Source organism: Pezoporus flaviventris, unplaced genomic scaffold (assembly GCF_033815535.1).
Source record: "Pezoporus flaviventris isolate CSIRO_AGI_PZ_B2104156 unplaced genomic scaffold, CSIRO_AGI_Pfla_v1 ptg000036l, whole genome shotgun sequence".
Taxonomy (NCBI): domain Eukaryota; kingdom Metazoa; phylum Chordata; class Aves; order Psittaciformes; family Psittacidae; genus Pezoporus; species Pezoporus flaviventris.
This window is the reverse complement of record NW_026892584.1, coordinates 42,148,499-42,169,872: the sequence shown is the minus strand read 5'-3', so window position 1 is coordinate 42,169,872 and position 21,374 is coordinate 42,148,499.

Here is a 21,374-nt window from a genome sequence, read left to right as displayed (position 1 = left end):
CGATGCCAAGGTGCTTTGTTGCACCTCTTCCCCTAACAGATAAGTTCTCTGTAAATGTTAGAGCCAAATCATCAGACTCATATAAGCAAATTAACAGTTAGAAATTATTAGGATGAAAACAAAATGAAGCGTTGTGCAGCTACATGCTGAGTACTGTGAGCAGCCTTGCTTTGCTCATCTCTAAGATAAGAAAGAAGGGCTGGAAAAAGGCAGCACAGATACACAGATGTTTGGTCGCTCCAACAGGAGAAATGGGTACACGGACTAGGATGCTTCAGTGTGGGAATATTTGGTCTAGATAGGATATAATTAGAGATTAGAAAATGAGGAATGACATGCACAGGGCAAATAGGGAGCAACTGCTCTCTCCTTCTTCTAGCCGGGTGGCTGGGGAAGAGTGGTGCAATTGACAGCTTTGAGTGAGAAACAAAAATACTTAATTGCCAGTGGGCATTTAAGCTGAGCAACTCCACTTTGCAATATGTTGTGGATGCTGAAAGTTTACAGGGCTACAGACTCTGACTGGATAAATTAATGGATGAAAAACCTCTCCACTGTTTCTCCACTAAGAAACGCCCCAGCTTTGAGTGCTGGGTTCTGAGACCATGTTGTAACAACCTTCTGCCATTGTGTTTTGCATCAGAGGTCAGAGGGACAAGTTAGCCTTGTTAGCCTTCTGTTTATGTAAACACTTACTATCTGCATGGACCCTGGATTCTCCATCGTGGGATGGGACCAAAGTCATCTATCTGCAGCACACTGTCTCTCTTCCCCCGTCTCTTCTCCCACCCTGATGAGGGCTCAGGCACAGGAGCTTAAGATGCACTAACTTCGTTACATACCTGAGTAAGAAGAGGGAGAGAGAGGACAGAGGGGGAGAGAAGTGGGAGAAAGAGGAAGGGAGGAAGGGAGGGAGGGAGGGAGAGACTTTTGGCCACTGCCATGTTTTCATGGAGAAAATGGATATTACAGTCTTGATTGCTTTACTCAGTTTTAGGGCTGGGACAAGCAATTGCCTTGACAAACTGAGTTTGACAAACTTAAGCGAACAGGCTCCTTTGCCAGACTGCTCCTGCCAAAGCATTGGTGGTTCCACCATCCCAGTCTCATTCATTGTCCTTCACTGTCACCGAGCTACTGTTACTCATGTCCGCAAAAGTGAAAATATGGCAACATTGATTCCATACATGCTCATAACACTTCTGACTCTGGAAGACCACAGAGAATTTTAACCCTTGAATGGAATCAAATTGATTTGGTGGGAGGTTAGGCCTTGTCTATCACTGTAAGAACAGGTACCTTTGCCAGAATTGGGTCCATTTCTGTTAATGGCCGGAAGCACAACCGGATTCCCAATATACCCTATTTCAGTGGGGTTCTCAGCTGAGCCTGTGATCAAGTGTTTGACTGTATGGTGACAGAGATTTTGTCTGGATTTAAGCTATGGATTATTTTTTAGGATGTGGAAGAAAAAAATCCTGGTGTGTATCATACATTTGATTCAGTACCAAAGGCTGAGAATTAACATATTACTCTAAAATAATAATGGTGGATATCTACAATCATTAGCCTGAAGATGGGAATTCAGGGGAAAAAAAATAAATAAAGAGAATAAACAGCCTGCAAATCCAGCCACGAGGCTTGAATTCCACACTGCCAGTACTGGGAGCTAAGATTAGCAAGCTAAAGAGTTAAGTCTAGCTACTTGGAGATAATTCTAGCAAGAATCTTCTGATTGTTTTGCTTCAGACCAAAATTAAATTAATTAAAGAACTACTCAGTGAAGGTCAGTAAATTAAAGAACAGCTGTAATGGAAACATCACCTCCTCCATATCACGATGATTAAAGCCCAGCATGACAGTAAATATGTTCTGCTTTCTCTATACCCCTGTGCTTGCAATGAGGTGCTGGGGCAGAATGGCTCTGCCTCTCGGTCAATGTTCTTGTCCAGGACATCTCCTCTGCCACTTCAGATGACAGGTAGGTTGCTTTGGCATTTGCTCCAATTACTTCTGTTAACAAATAGCAATTCCTGAAAGAATTTCCTTTCTGTCTGAGCTGGGGGACTGCTTTGATTTTCTGAATCGTGAAAGCCAGAGAATCAGAAAATGTCAGGCTGGGATGCCCACCTGGTAATTTCCAGACAAGGGAAAGCAGTGATTGTAGCAAAGAAGGAGGTGGGATAACATCAGTAGCACCAAGGGATGTCTAATCTGTGTTGACAGATCTCTGGAGAGGTAGCAACAGGCTTATAGGCTCAACAATTCTTAAAACATACATAATTTCATGGACACTAGGAAGATGGTATCACAGTACCAGGGCAACCTGCATCACCAGTGTTCAGTGTGGAGGAATCCACCTGTAACAGACCCAGAGGTCAGTGCCATAGGTAGACAACATACTGTTGCAGTGACCCACTGCTGAAGAGCTGTGGGTAAATCCCTGAGTCTGTATAATATCTGATGGAAAATGAGCTGGGGTGAGGCAGGGGATAATACAACAGATTTTGACAGTCCCTTCCAGCCTTAAGCTCTACAGACTCAGCCTATGTGCAATTCCTTTAGAAATGCAAAGATGGAAATGCTCCATACCCCCAGGTCATGGAGCATTGATGAGGATATCATCATACCCTTCCTCTGAACCTCAGCTAAAGCCAGAGGCCAGGTAAATATCTGACACAAGCTGCCATTCCTAGGCAGAGTGGTAGAGGTGTGTAATCCCATGCTAGGAGAAGCCATTTGGATGAACTATTAACTTTTTTTCAAGATAATTCCACACTTACCATGTCAAAGGCAGCACTGTAAACAATATCCTCTTCTTCCAGCCACTGGAGAGAAGCAAGGTGAGGAGAAAGCTGCAAATGCCAGGCTGTGAGACCCTCTTTATTGCTCAGCACCCTCTTTAACTTCAGTTTATTGTGACCCAAACAAGATTCATAGTCTCCTGTTCGCAGTTAGCTTTACTGAAGAAGTGAAAGGTTGATGTTGCCAATAAATAGCCCTAATACCCATTGCACATCAATGATACAGAGGTGGAGACCATGAAGGCATTTTGAAGAGATGAAAGGAAAGAAGACTGTAGCTTAAAAATCCTGCAAAGTGCAGCTACAGAGAGAACAGCAAAATAAAACTCAATTTGTATTTTTCCCTGTGAATTATGAACTGGTGCAGTGATTTTGCATGAAATCAAATGTGCCTCTGGCTTTCAGGAATTTTACTTCTCTTCCTGTACTTTTGTCTCAAAATTCCTACCAGTGCTTGTGTAGCAATTTTATGGACACCACAAACAGTGAGAAAAGAGTAGGAGGAGAGTCATACTCACTGCCTGTTCTCTGATGTTATTCCCTCCCACCACCTTCGGAATGCAGTTTTATGGCACAAGGTCAAAGTTAAAGGTTTATAACTGGCATGTGACATAAAAGTTCAGGGAATAAAAATAGTTATAAGTCAGTGAAGTAATTATACTTGCATTTTATTTCTTTTTTCTCTTGAAATTCTGCTAGCTGGGATCTTTTTCCAAGATTTGCCAGTATTGGTATCTGGTTGTATTCCTCATTACATACATTTTCACTATGTCTTTTCTGACTCAATATTAATTTACTTAATGTTTCATTTACTTACAGTAACATTGACTGATGAGCTTCATGGGAGGTCTCCAAGCACTGAAGGAAAGAAGCCAGGTAACTATTAGTATTTGGATTACAAAAACACCTCTCTGGGGACTCAGGAACTAAATTCCCATTTGCAGAAGAGGATAGATGCTAGTGTCGTTCTCCTTTGGCACCTGACATAGCTAGCTAGTTTAGATGCACAGTTTCTCAGAGGTCTCTGATATTGACTTAAGACCAGTTCTCCTTTGCTCTCGTGGCTGTGCCACACACAGCATCATTTGAAGAGTCACAAGCCCCTGGGGAGTCACCTGGTGTTTAGCAGAGTGTGGAAAATTCATGGGGAACTTAACCTGTGATGGGCATGAGTCATCCAAAATCCAGCAATTCCCACACCAACATGAACTTCCCATTAGAAAAGAGAATAAAACAGCACACAGAAGTGCAGAAATGTTGCACTGCTGAAACACTGGGTATTTGAATGTTAACCAGATTGGAGACAGAGCAAAGTCCCTGTAACTTTCTGATCGTACCTATTGCAGGATTATACAGCACCTACATCATATGACAAAAGTAACACCTGCAGCACAGCTCAGGTAACTGCTCTGTCACTGTTTTTTCCTTCCAGCCCTACATTACCTCCCTGCTCACAGCTGAGCAATAGCAGGTGAATTAACAGCCTTGCATTGACAATATCCCAGAAACAAGAGATACATACAACCTGAAGAACAAAACATGCCACTGGTATTTATTAACATAGCCTTGTAAATCAAAACAGTCTGCCTTTCTGGTGTCTTGTCCAGAAATTATTGGCTTATTTATCTTAGCCAAATTAAGCAGGCCACATTTATCAAGGTTGCAAAAAAAGAGATATAGAGAGACTCTTCCTAGACAATAGTTACATGTAGGCATGAGCCTACAGCAACTGCCCGTCTTGTAGGGACGTACCAGTTGGTTGGCACTGACATGCTGTATAAAAGGAGAGAGAAAAGGTGCATAGCCTCTCTGTGTAGGTATTCAGAAACCCAGGGAAACTTCAAAAGTCAGGTCAAAATAATGGCACAAGCTGAAACACACTGAATTCAAGGACCTTATTCTGGTTGCGTGAATATTTTAGCAAATGTTTTTGTGAAACTGCAGCAGGTAATGAGAATATTTTCTATCCTCCCAATATATTGCCATGAAATACTGGAAACACAGAGCTGCACTGTATATACATTGTCAGAAACACCTGGAATAAACTTTATTTGCTGCTGTTCACTCATTTGTTAAAGCAATCCTCTACAATGCTTTCATTTGGGTAAACTTCCAGCAGGACACGGGTTGCATCTCACCAGACCCAGGTGCCAAGTACTATTCCATTCTTGGCTACGCAGTGGTCAGATCTCTCAGGTGGCTTTTTAGTCACCTCAATGAAGGTCAATTTTCCACTGACCAGCTCACCAAGGTCAGTAGGTGCAGAGCAACTATTTGGAGCTACCTGTTCTTTTCTACGATTCAGTGTTTATCTTCTAAATCAAAATCAAACAATTTTTAAATGGTTGACACTAAGTCCATGAAGCAAAAGTATATTTCTCCCCATGATTGCTATGTTTAGTACACAGGGGGCCTCTATCTGAGTATTGTATTATTGTGCTGAGCAGTGCACAGACACCCAAGCAGTCCCTGCCTGTGCGAGTTCCCACACTGAGAGACAATCTTTTTCTCAAAGAATTTACAGTATAATCAGACAAAACAGAGGATGGCTGGAAAACACATATCAATAAAGCTTTCTTGCAGAAGAAGCCTGTCAAACTGTTTAAATAAATAAATAAATAATCTTGTTTTGTTTGTTTTCTTTTATTTAAAACAAGTTATAAAATCGGGTGTTTAAAAAAATTAGTGCTTTAAAAATCCATCTTTTTTAATCTGCTTTATTGGAAAAAAGTTATTCAGGAGGCAGTACAGTAGCATCTGGGAAAATAATACGCCATAAACATTTTCATATTTTGCTTAGACATCATCATGAAAGGCATAATATAAAACCCCTGCTCATTTCCAACATGGTCAAGATCACACATGTAATAAGACTTTCTAGTAAGTATTTGCAAACACAATATTTCGTATTTATTTCTTTTAGACCTGTAGAATCTTTTAACTGCATCTTTCATTTTTTACCCACTTCACCCATCTGTAAACCCGCTTTGACCTAGTCACTATCTATATATATTGAATGGCAGAATAAATGCTAAAAACTTTTAAATCATCAGAGATAGATTTTTCATACATCACTGTCATAACCCTAAGGCCTGAGAGCCAGTGAACCTCTAGATCTTGCTGGAGACTGTTCCATCGTTAAAAATCTAAACATCTCACCTCCCCAGGATAGATATTTCTAGTGATGATGGGTAAAGCTATCACACCTTAAAACGCTCCCTGCTCAGTGCTTATATAATGCTAGTATAAATGGTCAAAGCAGAGTGATTTGGGGAGCAGATTACAGAACAAAGACACCATGTTGTACATGTGTTGTTCCAGGAAATTCCTGTGAACTGCATTATTTCTAAAAGGAAAATTCCGCTTAAACAACAAATGTTGAGGATTTCTGAATTATTATTTTCTGTATTGGACTGAGAGCCAGATCTTAAAATTGCCTATGTCTGTGTGTGTCTAAGTGTAGGGCAGAGGTGGGAATTCTGCCTTGTGAAAACTGATAGTCCCAGATGGGGAATGAAGGAGATGAAGGACTCCCTGCATTGAATCTGCAGAGATCCCAGCCAATGCTCTGACTGTGAAGCCAGGCTCACACATGAATGCTGTGGTAGTTTACTCAACAAGGAATCACCTGGCTCTGTAGGCCATTTCCTGTATTATGTCTCCTAATCTAACATACTGCTGTTGTGGTCCTCTACTGATATCACTATAATGAGGAACTGGGTAATGTTTCCAGCTGCACTGAAACCTGTAGGTTTCATTCTACTAGTAGATGGGAAAAAAAAATAAAATGCAAGACAAAGCTTAGAAAAGGGAAGGAATTGATAGGTCTTAACTGTATCATTATGTAAAATATACTTGCTTCATGTTATGTATATAAACTTGGTATAAACATAATGGTGGTTAGCTGTTGATGTGGCCATTCTACATGACCAGAAGAAATGAACACCAAGGAAGATGCATATTGAATATTAGAACTGTCCTAAATGGAGGGAGGGCAAAACACTACAACAGGCTGCTGGAAGCTGTGGAGTCTCTTTTGCAGAAGAGGTTAAAATACGGGCAGAGAATCACATTGTGAAAGAATTCCAGAGGCTGGTGAACCTCCTTTGAGTAATGCTCCTCACCAGAGATTCTCCTGGAGCTCCTCCTGACTCATCATTTCTACCTTTGAACATTTTCTGGGGGAAAAGTTGTCAGCCCAGCCACCAAACCACTGCACTACAAAATTCCAGAGCAGTCCAGCATTTGCCCAGAAGGCAGGAAGAAGGTTCTAAGTCCCACCAGAGCTTGTTTGCTGCAGTGTGATGCCAAACAGCTAATGGCTCCTTACCAAGAGCTGAGCCTGCCTGCAGACGTGCCATAGGGATTAACCAGCTCAGTTCCCTTCCTCAACTTGGGCAGCTCTGCACTGCATCCTCAGCCCTCAGTGATGTTGCACTGCAGTAAGAGGGGAGGGAAGAGGCAAATATGTTTTCTAGGTGTGTCCACATCAAATAAATCACCCTGTATGAATTACGGAGTGAGATGGGGTAGGCGGCATGATACCACTGTTATAAATGCTGGTGCTGGAGGAGACATATCAGTGTGGACGGAGTGTGGATGTATGGTATGAAGATTAGGTGTGATGGATTAGTGTCGCATTTCTACAGGACTACAGCACTCTCTCAGACCTGTGTGTGGTCAGGCAGCTTCAATGGCCAGAGAGGCAGAACCAGAGCGGAGATTTGGTGGCATTAAGTGGGTGGCCATATTGGGATATGCAGAAACAGTAATTCATCACTCACGTTTATTTCTGATTTTCTGCTGCTTCTGAACAACAAATGGAATTGAAAATGCAAGCTGAGCAACAGTGGGACTCTTGGGGTTGGCTGCAAGTAACTGACAGGCATAAATTGCAGCTCCTGCAAGCAGTTAGGAGGCCCGTGGGAATAAGAGATATCATAACATGAAAATGAAGGTCAGCTACAATGTTGTGAACATGGAAGGATCACCCACTGTGTTATAGGGTCTTTAGAAACTAGCAGAACTACCCAGCCTTTCACAGGCATCGTGAATCAGAGGACTGTTCAGCAATGCAAATGAGGGAAGATAGTTGCAGGATAGGGCAGAGCCCTGAGTCCCCCTGGGGGGTTTGGTCTGTTTGTAGCTGTCAGGCAGGAGGAATCTGCTTTGGGTGTTTCTCCACTGTAGTATAACTCCATGGGATTTAATAAACACAGAACAGGAGAGTTGGAGGGAACTCAGGAATCACCCCTGGCAATAAAATCCAAATGTTTCTGTGATGCTTATATTCAAACTGGGATAAAACCCAAAATATCAACTGACTTGCAGTGATCCAACCAACACAGCTTATTTTTGTTATTTCACTCATTGCAAAATACAGTCTATATTTCTACCACAGAAATACACTCTTTTTAATTTTTTTTTTTATTTTTAATTGTTATGTTTCTGTGTTCAAAGGAGAAAAAGTCACAGTTTTGGGGAGAAGGAGGATTTACCCCTTTTTCCAGATGGTTTTCAGGTAAAGCATTCAGAAATGTGTGAGTAAGTGACTTAGGAGAGTATGTTTTTCTCTTCAGAAGGGACATGGATAGTTTGGAATTATTACCGGGCATGCACTTGGTGATAAAGCTGGATGCAGAGATTTCAGAACAAAAGCAAAACGACCACAAAGAAAGGCCCATCAGAGACTTCCTTACTTGCTGGGACAGGGAATCCAAAATCGTCAGCATGGGTTTGGTGACAGTTTGTAAGCCCTGCTGTGTGCTCATGAGCAGAGGCTGGTGGGCTCAAAGACAGTTATGGTGGACAGCATTTGGCTCTGGGCTCTTCCTTGCCTATCACTACTGACAATTCCGCACCTAGGCAGAGGGGGGAGGCTTGGGAGATAAGTTGCCCTGAGCCCTCATCTTCTTTTAATGGATTGCTGCTTGCATGCCAATGGGTGGCTTGCCCTCAGGGACAGGTACCTGGAATAATGCAAATTGCGAAAATGAGCTTTAGTTGGAGATGTAATGGACTATGTGGATGGAGTCCAAATGGGGAGATAGAACAGACACTCAGCAATGAATCATATCCCCAAACCCCAAGCAGCTTTTACAGATCTGATGTGTAAGTATGCTTTTCACAGCTGCAGATGAAGAGCATCCTGGTAACAGACTCAGTTTCTGGGAAATTTTGCAGGGATTTTGTGGGCTCTAATCCTTGCTGTACCCTAATTTCCACTCTCTTCACTAGGGCTCTATATGGGGAGAATCTGGTTTTGTTTTCTGTCCAAACCATACAAAAGGCAAATTCTCATCAGCCCCTAGCAGATGTGATGGGATGCTCGTTATTGAAGATGATGTATTTGGGATTTGTAATTAAAATTAAAGCTATTTGCTATAAAATATGTAGAATTTAATTCCTTTCATTAAATATTTTAGGCTAATTGTTGCATACAGCAGGGAGCAAATGGCGTTGTAATTGCTTGATATCTCATTCTGGTTTGATTAGAAGATGGTAGGAATGGGAAAAAAGAAAGTTAACTCTGAGAAGGGCTTTATCTTTCTTTGACTTCTGCTTGGTGCTAAGCATTTCTAAACTAAAATAGTAATTTTCAAACTGACTGTTATGTTCCTGTCTCAGTGAGAAGGCTATGGGGTTGAGGACTGAAAATGTTATTTTTATTTAACCCTGGAGAGGTGCATAATAAAGTGCCCACTGGTAATATAGAAGAGTTCTCATGATTATTCTTTCCATCCCTCTGCCAGGGAAACTGAGGCACAAAATGACAAAGTGATGGCTTTCATGTCACATAATGTAAGTGGCAAGGACAAAGACTGATCTACAAAAGCCTCCCTTTTCTTTCAAGATTAACAGCTCTGAAATGACTGGTGAAGGTCAGGAATATGACGGAGGTGTGAGATACTAGTGAGTTCTAGCAGACTTCTCCCATTCCTGTTTTTTAGTTTCTAAATTATAGTCCTCATTCTTCCATGCAGTGCACACTAGGCAGAAGAGTCTGCTGTGTGTGGTATTTGAGATAGGTTGTGGGGTGTGCACATCTCTGTACAGGAAATCCAGTTTCTGTTGTAGCTTTGAATACGCACACAGCTTCCTAAAGACACCCACACTATGTACATACCAGCCTCTCTGCAGCTGCCTTATGCGTGAATAGCATCATTTCATCACTAATCCCAGGATTAGCACAGCTAACCATGGAAGAATTTCTTAGTGAAGGAACAGTGTGGTGGGTCAGACCATGCTTCCTCTTTGGCCATTTAAAGAGATGGGAACAGGAGATAGCAAGAGTAATGACAAGGATGAAAACAGACAGAAAAGTCTAGGGACAAGAATATCAAAGAAAAAAAGCTAAAGAGTGGGGAAAAAAAGAGCAAAACTTGTTTAAAGAAACACCAAAAAGCAACTCCACCTGTGAAGTACCAGTTTAGAGGGAGCACAATACACTCCTGATATAGCAGATGGCAAAGCTGTCTTAGTGATTGTGTGATCCAAAGAGCCACGTGCCTGGTGGGTTATGCTGCAGGCATCCAAAGTGCCTCAGGGCACTGAATAGATGTAAAGGGAAGAAGGGAGGTGAGTAGACAAGGCTGACAGAGTTTGGCCTTTCATGCATATTTGAAAAACAACCACAGAGGGAAACCTTTCCATGGCAGAGGTAAAGACACGGAAATTGCCTTTGTCTATGTCAGAGACTGGCAGGACTGTGGTAAAAGTGGGAAGAACAGCCTCCACAGTGAGTCTCTTCTTCTTTCAGTCTTTAACAGGAGACTTTTTTACATTCCCCTGGTACAATAACTGATACAATACCATTACTGTGGCCTCAGAGAATCCAGTAGAGTCGGCCACCCCCATGACAATCCATCTTCATCAGTGTGCAAGTCAAAGCCCATGCAGCTAACATCAGCCTCCAGCAATGACCCTTTTATTAAGAAGCAGGCTGCGCATGCCCCCAGTCACAGTGCAAGAAGCAGGTTACACCTCAGTCTTTAAAAGATGTTACTATAGCACTTGCTGCTTCAGACTCTGAGCACCTTATAATCTTTATTAACGTCCTCTCCCAGCATTTCTGCAAGGTAAGAAAATATCATTACTTTGATTTTTTCAGGTGAAGAATAGAAGTTGGTTCACCAAGGTCCTTCAGGCACCACAGGTGTCTTTTGACACTATGCTGAAGCATATGCCCTGCCTATTGTCTTTGAAGCTGGACTCAGCTGATGGGCTTCAGAAACTTTGGGAGTGGAGAAATTTACCTTTGTGTCCCCAAATATTTAATGTGATGACTACTTCTCTTGTCCTCCTTTTTATATATTATATATATTATATATATTATATTGCAAAGAAGTTTGCCACTGGGTTTTTGTCCAGCCTGCCTACCTCGTGACATTCTCTTACTGGAATTTTTGTTTCCCATCTGTGCTGCCAGCTATGACTGGTTTTTGCTAATACAGGTATGCAGGCACCATCACTGTTTTCAGCTTTTTAAAATAATCCCTCCTCCCGTTCTTAAATAAGATTCTTGTGCATGAATTTTGTCCATGTTAAGTCCAAAACCCAAACCTATAGCTAGCTGCTCTATACCAGGCTCTATTAAGCCTATCTAAGCAAGTATTCTTCCAGGGAGCAGAAGGGAAAGAAGTCTCTGTGGCTGTTGTACTGTCAGCTTTCCTATCCAATTTAATTAGTTCTGTGGGGCTCCTTGACTAAATTTGCATATAATTTACTCTTCCCTCCCTTTCCTTGTTATATGCGTTAATTATTTTCATGCAGCACACTCAGGGCTCACAGATGAAGTGCATATCTGGGCAAACATCTCTGCCTCCAGCAGGCTGTCACCCCAGGGAAGCATGGTCGTGAATAGGTACAGGAAGAGAAAATTCCGTATGATAAATCTAAAGTTAGTCAGATGGAAAGGGGGCAACAGAGCGGGGAAAACCAGTGGCAGTCTGTATCTTTTTCAAGTCTCTGCACACAAATACAGAGGTTGAAGGAGAGTTGCTTTATGAAATAAGCTTCTGCTGTTAGCTTAAGGGTCAATCCTGCATCAGTCCTTTCTGGATTTTTGGAGCACATGGACAAGACTTGGAGCACATGGTTTGGAGCACATGGACAAGACTTTAAGAGAAATAAAATTGCAGCTCTGTTTTGAAATGCGTTTTAGGGGTGCACTCAGTGTGTGCCAAGGCATTGCCTGGTTGCAGGTTGTCCACAAGAGGGGAGTGGTTTAGCACTGGAGCTGGTGACATGTCCGGAGCATGCATGGCAGATGTCATAGCTGAAGAGAGCAAGTGGGACAAAATCAGCTACAAGTTAAAGACTGATGCTCCTGTCATCGCCATCAGGGCTACCGAAGCAATAACACCTTTCTTCAAAACCCAAGGGCTGCGGTGAAACCTGCAGAAACCAGTTTTGTTTATTGGTTAGACAGCAATACATGATGTGAAAAGCTGACAGTTTCATACCTCTGTCTAAAATCACTACAGTCATCAATCAGGACTTGAGTTTCCCGAATAGTTCTCCGCTCCTTTGGAAGGAGAGGTAAGGTGCTACCTCCTGGAGCCAGCAGTGACTGCAGGCTCCAGCTCCCAGGTCCTTCTGCTTCTCCTTTTGTTGTGAGGAAGTAAAAAAATATGAAATTTAAAAATCTGCCTACATACTGACAGAAAAACAGATTTCCTCCTCACACTCAATTGCAAAATCTAGGTTTATCTTCACCTTTCCCTTTCTATTTATTTGCTTACAGGGACATAGAGGAATTCAGGCAAGCATCCCACCTTTTTCTGTGGTGGAGCCCTGGTTTGAGGAGACGAGGAAGGGGACTGGTCGCTGCTCTGCTGTGCATCCAAATGAAGATAGCAGCAATCTAGCTCTGCATGATAAGCACAAAATACAGTCATTTAATGCAAGATGATCTCCTGTTGTGCAAGGTAAAATGGTTCTACATCTCTGTATTACAGAGCAGAACCACTTAACCATGGTCCAGAAGTACATTTTGGTATCTCCCTAAGTAATGGTTTTACTGGTAGCTAGCAGCCTATCCTGTGGCCCATAGTTACTTCTAAATTTATCGGTGGAGAAGCGGTTTGTGGGAGCTACTGCATCTTGATTTTGTTATTAATCCATCTGTACAGCTGTGCTCTTCCTCCATGGTAAATGTCAGATATGGGAATTTGCAGAGTGGACAGAGGAAATGCGATGTCTGGAAGGCACAGATTATTGGCTAAATAAACCTCCCCCAGGAAAGCTTTTGGAGGAATGGGAGCAGGGGGGAGAGGAAAAGGGAAATCTGTAACACAAAGAGAGAATTTATTTTAAATACCTCGGCCAATGAAGCAGAGATTAACACAACATGAGCAAACAATTTATTTTTTTTTGACTGCTTTGTTTACTGCATAATTTAAAGGAAGATTTTTGTCGCCCTTTGCTACGTAATTGAATTTTTATAGTGCTGTTAACAAAAATATGCATCAAATGTGACAATTATTATTTTTTCAATAGAATTTTATATTATTTCAGTCTGAGAGAGATATGAGAAAACATTAAGGTTTACTCCGAAGATGTATTCTGAAACCACATCTATGATTTAGTACTTCTTAAAATTAGTGAAATAGTAGGACGTCTTCTCTACTTCTGTGAAGCAATTCTGGGTTTTCAGTGAAAGTAGTTATATTTTAGGTCATAAAAGAGGGGCTAATCTTGAGACACTTTCGGGTAAAAATCCTATTTTTTTCCATGGGAGTTTTGTCAGGGTAAGGGAGAAGGCTGCTTCAAGATGCATAAATGTGCGTAATAAATGTCAGTTTCAGTATGTCATTTATTTGAGTGTTGAAAAGAGCATCATCCTTTCATGTCCCATACAGTGAGGCAGTAAATAATTTTTAAAAGGTTTGTAGATAAAGAAAAATACATGTAAGCCTTTGTGCTTGATTCTGGCCCCTTACTTATGTCACTACCTTGGTTTCTGAGGGACATTCTACAGAACAAAGCTGCAGAATTCAGTTATGTTCATGAGTGGCACAACAGTGTGAATGTCTACAGCTTGGCTCTATAGTCCATGAGATATAAACTGGTGGAGTTAAAAAAATATTTCCTTTTCTTTTTTACTAATGGGAAAAAAAAAGAAAAGATATTTTGAACATCTCTTGAGATTTATTTGGGGAAGTAGGGAAGCATTTCTTAGAAGTATACGTATCCTTTGAAGAAGAAATGGCATTATTTCCAGAATGAAGAAAATGATGATTTAAATATGTTTTCTGATAATAGAACCACTCTGTTGATGAACAGTAGTTTTCTGGCTACCTCCAGAGGAATTAAGCTCATGGATTATATAATACATCTGTGAAAGCTTGTCTGATTGCCCAGTAATTGTGACCTCGTTGTGGGCTGTGCAATTAAGCATTAAGCTACTATTTGGCACCGTAATTAATTGTGTTTTACTTTTCTGATAGGATTGTTGACAATACGGAACAAAATTACCGGTAACAACAAAGGGGTGGGAATAACAGCACTATCTAAGCACCAACCTCATGCAGCACTGCAGGTGCTCCTCTCCAGCATGGAGGAGATAATTAAGCAGCCAAAGAGCTAATGACAGTGGGGAGACTGACGCATCCAGTGTGAAGGCTTTTAGGGCAGACACCAAAATCTTTTTGCTTTCAATCCAATCCAATGTGTTATGCCTAAAGAGTTAGATGGGTTCAACATGGAAGGGAGTAGTTTTGCAAGGCAAATTTGAGGATACGCCTTTTTGTATATTTTCCAACACCAGAACAGGGCTTCCCAAATATAAATGGTTGTCTGGGAACATGTAGAGCAGCAACATTTTAGAAACATTTTTTGAAGAAATCGTGCCCAAAATATAGACATTAGTCAAGTTGAAGGTGGGTTTTGGGGTCACAGTGAGAGAGAGAAGATCAAGATGAGAAAAAAAGCTATGTTTACAGGAAAAGACAAATGGCTCTGGTAGGGATCTTAACTCTATGACCCTCCAACCAAGGTGCCAAAATCTTCAGGTGACCAAGAGCCAGGAGGAGCTTACCTGGTACCACAAATAGAGAAGGGACTTTTGGAATGGTTCATGGACAGGAAGCTATGTGATCACAACATTAATTGCTAAGCAGGAATTCCCATGTAGCTCTCCCATAGGACAACTCATTGCAGACACCTCTCTCAACTCAGTGGATTTTCTTGTCCTGCCCACTAAGGAATTTTTGCTGTGCATTGCTCCCTGCACCCACAGTGTCCTCCTGCTCACTGCATGATGTGGCTGAGCCTGAAAGCCATCTCTGAACTGCTGAAGAGCTGCAGGTCCCCATGTGATAATACACAACCAGAATGTGAAAGAAGAAATAATTTTTTTGGTTCTTTCATGCTGAGAGAAACAAGAAGTCTAAGTATCCCCTGTGACTGATTTTAGTAATGAAAAGTGAGGAAGTACCAAAGGCTTTTTATTGTGGTGTAGGCATCCTTCTCAATTAAACACATTTTGTCTTGGACCTCCTCCTCTTTGGACTCTGCCATCTTTTGAGTAGTACATCAACAGTACGCCCTTTTCTGTCATGATGTATTGTACTCGTATATCTTCAGACGGAGCTTTCTTTCTAATGATCTATTAGTGAAATGCGTCATTTGAGTGAGGATGATGATGATGATATACTACTCCATAGATGATGCCATCCAAAAGAAAGAAAAGGTCAGACAACAAATTCAATAGAGTTATTGGATAAAAGTCAGGCAACACATCATCTCCGAGGTCGCTTTTCTAATGCCAAAGAGGATTGCTGATACAAGCAATGCATTTCGGGAACCATTTCTTTTACGACTGTGCCTGAACTGGCCACTGAATGTCAAAGGGAAAGCACTAGTTTGTACCACATGAACTGAGAGAGTAACTAAATAGTTTTGTGTCTGAGACTATGCATATGACAAATTCAGCGTCAAATCCCCAGGCAGCATGTATCTTCTGTTCTTCTGGTTGTGTTTCCATCTTCTGGGTGCACATTCACAAATGTTGCATGAATGCCTCTCTGCCTAGGCTAGTTCTAGATTAGGTGCATGCTTGTGGAACCTGATCGCTTGGTTCACTGCAGTCATTTAAGATGCTAGCAAATAAGCTTTTATTGTGAGTTTATGTTACCAGTGTAGGATTATAGAATAGTACCTACAAAATTCTTATTTCATTGCAATGGTTCCCTTCATCAAGTCTGAAAATATATTTTAAGATCATTCCCTCTGCCTCTTTTTCACAGCATTCAACCCCCCTTCTATGCTCAGGCTGAAAAAAAAGACAATATTCAGTGTACCTTAGAGGGAATTAAAAAAAAAACAAACAGTATGATTTTTCTCTTCTCTCATTTCTTGTTTGCTTTCCTAAAGTCATAGAACCTTGCTATGGAAGGGCATTGAGAAACACATAAATAGTGTGCCAAGCTGTATCCCAAAATGGCTTAATTGTTTAATACCTACTGAAATGTAAATGAAGCTTATGAGAGCTCTAAGAGATTCATCTATCCATCCAAGGTCAATAGATTGAGTAAGGTGCTAAGTGCTATGGGGAGGGGTTTTCCAATGAATATTCTTGATTTTCAGAAAAAGGCTTCAGCCTGGCTTCTACTTTCAAGTCCCTATATCTGCATTTGCTGATAATGATGAACAGTTTTGTAGTGCTTAGATGTGACATCTGACTGCTTGATTTTGCCATTTCACATGTGAAAATGACATGTAATGCAGCAGTGGAAATGAGAGCTGGCACTGGCCTTGGAAAATTGGAAAGGATGCTTTTGAAGTTAAGGGCAGTTCTGTGCTATATTTCAAGATGCTGGGAATGAGCTGGTACCAGTGGCTAATCCGCTAACTTCCCCTTTTCTGCAGAGCATGGGGTGTGCTAGGAGTTGTATCATTGTAAGGGTGGTCAGACACCTCCCAGCTGGAATCTGTGTATGGCCTGTGAAGTACTGTGGAATAAATTCAAAACATGATGCGTACACTTCATCTGTTTCACCAGGATTTTTCTGGAGGTTTTTAGGCTTTTTTTTTGGGTTTTTTTTTTTTTTTCCGTGCATCATTGACACAAAAGACTGATTATTGCCATGGAAATTGCACAGTGGGAAATCTTAGCACACCTAAGTCTACCTCCAGTGGGGTCTTTTTTGGTAATGAAGTGAGAAGTTGCTTTTGGGGAGAGTGTAGAGAAAGATTCATCCTGCCTTCAGCTGGCTTCCTGAAAAATTCAACTCGTTAATAGTTGGAAACAACTGATTTGAGGCCTGCAATTCTTGTCTTCTAGTCAGAGGTAACATGCAAAACATTGAATGGGAATTCAGAGATTTATTACACTTTAAGGAGTAGGAGTCTAAACCAGCACAATCACAGAGATTCATTACGCACAGAATAATTCCTGCAGAAAGCTTAGAGAGTCTTAGCATTTCTGCCCAGCTCCATAATCTTCCTGTCACTTCCTCTTGTTTCAAGAAATGTGTTTTCAGGAATGCTCATGCTTTTTAATCTGAAGATGTTTCACTGCACTTAATTTGCTTCAGTATTATTAAAGCTTCTTGGCAAACATGATTTTCTTGGTTTGAGTTAGGGAATCTAACAAGACAGAAAAATTGGAACTGTGAAGGTGTCCTTGTTTTAATATCTTGAGCAAATTTCTGGTAATGGTGTGTTGTGTCAAATGCAGTTTGTGAATTATACAATGCCATTTCATGATAACATTTTCAGCTATTCCAGGCTTGATTCTGGTTAAAATTAAACTGAGAACCAGTTTATCATATAGAAGTGTATGTCCATGAATCACTGAGTTAGCCCTAGGAAGGATGGATCTACGTATCTGCAAAAGCTAAAGATGTTGCAAATACAACTGCAAAATAAGTGATGTAAGTATATGTATGCATGTATAGTTAGACAAAAGAACCTATATACACAGACAAGCAACTTCTGAGTATGTCTGTAGTTATCTAAGTTGTAGATATATTATCTATCCTATCAGCTTCACTACCCTCTTTGAGGACAGCTAATATAGAGCTGATTGACAATTTAAAAGATGCAAACACATGTCCCTATAATATACAGTCATAAGAATTACCTAAGAGTAAAACAAGACTCATACTGATGAGAGAAATGTTCCAGTATGAAGAATTAATAATACCTTAGTATTAAGTATTTGTAAATACATTTTTGCCTCTCAGCATTATGAGTGAGCATCAAGCTAGCCTGAACCCAATCTAGTTGCCTGCTATTTTATTCATTGTTTCCAAGTAACACCAAATAGAACTTAGTAATTGGTAACAGATCTTTTCCTACCAAGACTTTTTTTTCCATCTTTGTTCCTTTCTTTACCTCTCCTCTCATTATTTTTCTGAATCCCTGCTTAGCCTGGACTCAGTTGAACTGTGCTCTAACAGTGCATCAATTCACATTATAGTGCCAGTGTCTCCCCATCTCAGAGTCCATGAACTGCAAAATTAACTCATTGCACCTGCAGCCTGATTTCGCAGTATGCCAAACTTCCTCTTTAATAAATAAATAAACAAATAAATAGCTAGATAAATAAATAAAATGCCATTTTGCTGCTAATATTATTTGCGTCATTTTGCAGCTGTGTTCACTTTGAAGTGAGCAGTCGGTGATTTTCGAGTTAGCTATGTGAAGTGGAAAAATAATGATGGATTAGGTAGTCTTTTGTCACTTTTGGGCCAGAATTTTCCTTATGCCTGTGCGAGTGCTGGCCATGTACTGCCTGCCGGTAGGGAAAAACAGATTCCAGTGCAGGTCTTGCTGGAAGAAAAATTCTGAACATTTAGCTTCTCATCATTTCCCCTCTATTCCCTTTTTACAATGAGTGTTAATAAATAACTTTGGGGAAAATGGCTTGTAATCTTTCATCACTCAAATGTGCAACAATGAAAATTAAAATGAAGGAGAAACTGATAAAATGCCCAATACCTTGTCAACATTCTTTACCCAAAGCAATGAATAATAAGAAACAGAAGCAGCTCTTCGTGGGAAGATTTGGAGGTTTGAGACCAATCTTGATTAGGCTTTTCCCCCTAATTTGTTGTACAGCTTATAACATCTCTTTCAAGACAGAATAATATAGGTCAATAGCCGACTTAAAAATCTTTAAGAACCAGAATGATTAGTGGTTTTGAGCAGGAGCCATTAGCCGATTCACCAACTTGTGTTCTTTTAGAGAAGAGCTTGTCTTTGGGCAAGAAGCATAAATCTGACCCTCCAAACTCCACTGTTTGCATAAAATAAATCTATACTCAGCTTTATCAAGGCACACATTGATTTGCTCAGAAGGAAGGAGAGCCTGATGATTACATGCTCTTTTTTGATTTTGTTTTCTTCAGGAAATTATACTTACGGTGCTGTGTGTCCCTGTCTTCCTGATAGACTCTCTCACACAATTTCTGCCAGATTTCAGCCAGTGTGCAGGATGTTAAAAATATTTTATATCTGAAAAGTTTTGTGGAAAAAAAATTAAAACAAAGAAGTAGAGACAGGCTGAGAGTGTTTGGCTTGTTCAGCCTGGAGAAGAGAATACTCGGGAGACACCTTATGGCAACCTTCCAGTAGCTAAAGGCGGCCTACAAGAAAGCTGGATAGGGACTTTTACAAGGGCATTTAGGTATAGGAAAAGAGGAATGGCTTTAAGCTGGAAGAGGGTAGATTTAGACTAAATATTAGGAAAAAATTCTTTATTGTGAGGGTGGTGAGACACTGGCACAGATTGCCCAGAGAAGCTGTGGCTGCCCCATCCCTGGCAGTGTTGAAGTCCAGGTTGTACCTGGCTTTCAGCAACCTGGTCTAGTGGAGGGCATCCCTGCCTGTGGCAGGGGCATTGGAACTAGGTGATCCCTTCCAAGCCAAACCATTCAATGATTCCATGATTCTATGATGTTAGGTAACACCTGCCTGTAGCAGCAGAGACTCCTCCAAAGCCCTTGGGGCATGTTTTCTGATATGCTCATCCATGGGTAGCTGCTCAAATCTCTTGTTTGACTCCTGAGCTCAGTTCATAGCTCAATCTAAGCTATTATTTCATGCCATACTGGGCGACACTGAACAAGAGAGCTTGACTTCTTGGGGCCGCAAGATCCCTTTTTATAATCCAGGGAGGAAACTTCCTTTTCCTGTCCTGTCTTAACCCATTTTTGGGTCTAAGCTTTTTTGGAAGAAATCAAGGTATTTCAGGTACATTATTAGAGCCAAAGAAAGAACTCTGTCCTCACTGAAGCACCTGGGTGCCACTGAAATATTGACGTGTCCACATACTTCATAGACCGTCCTGTCTCTTCTGGCCCTTATCTCAACATCTTCTCAAAGCAGATAGGCAGCTCAATGCATGTTCACCTGAGTATAGGCATGTGCAGAGATGAGGGCATTTTTCCAAGTCTGGCAGAAATGTAAAATAGGCTACCATAACTCTTCTCCTTCATTGTCCCAAGTTTCCCAGTACTTTTGTTTGGCAGCATGTAGGTGACTTACTTGAACCCCAAGCTCCCTCTGGCAAGCAGTGACTTCATATAAACTCTTTCTACCTACCAGACACCAAACCATGAGCTGCTGGAGAGAGGAAAATATAGACAGGGGACAGAAGATTATATATAAGGCAGTGCAACTGGCTTTTTTTAGGCCCATTTAAAGTCAGCAGCCAGTGGAAAGAGAGGCGGTGGGTGCTGGTGAGGTGTAACTTTTTGTGGTTTGCACAATTTCCTTCTATAAACTTATTCCTGCAGCTGCTCTTATTAAATGGGAAATCAGGCAAAAAGCTTTTGATATTGCCTTTGTCCGTACATGGTGGGTTTCCCCTCTTCCACACTGTTGTGTTGAGGGGAATTTTTGCCTTGGCTGGGCTTACTAGTAGAAAATGCAATGGGAAGAGAGCAAAGAGGGTTCAGATCTACACTGGAGCATGTAGCTTGCCCTAAGTACTGAAGGGGGGGGGGGGGGGGGGGGCAGCCTGGAAGGCACGATTAGCAATGATTGTTATCATCAGGAAATCAGGAAAGTGATTCATAAATATTCCATAAAACAGGGCCCAGAACTGCACAAGCAACAGCAAATATTGTAGTAGATTTATTAGTGGAGCATGAAACATTTATATTTTTCAGATGACAGGGCAGATGATGACTGTGTTATGCTAGCAGGCAGGATGAACCTCATTTGAAAAGTGCCTCATAGGTGATGGCTAGATATGACAGCAAGATGAATTAAGGTCTTTCAGCATCAAGATGGTGTGATAGACTCTGGGAATTGAAAGCTAAACACCAGTAGTATCCTTCAGAAAGCAGCTGAGCTTTCTTTGTCTAAGTCAAGGCACAGCCTTGATAATTGTGATGCCCCAGTGACATTGGCAGGGATTGAATTTTTCTGCCATCTTTTAACAGGATGGCTTACCAGAATAAACGTTTAGGGCTTCAAATTAAAGTTATATTTAGCAAGAGATTGAGTGAAACTGTGCTACCGAGAGACCTGGACATTAGCAAACAACTTTGTTGAAGGGGTTTTAAGCCAATGACAACTTCTTTTTCTATTATTCATTAAACACATTATACCCCA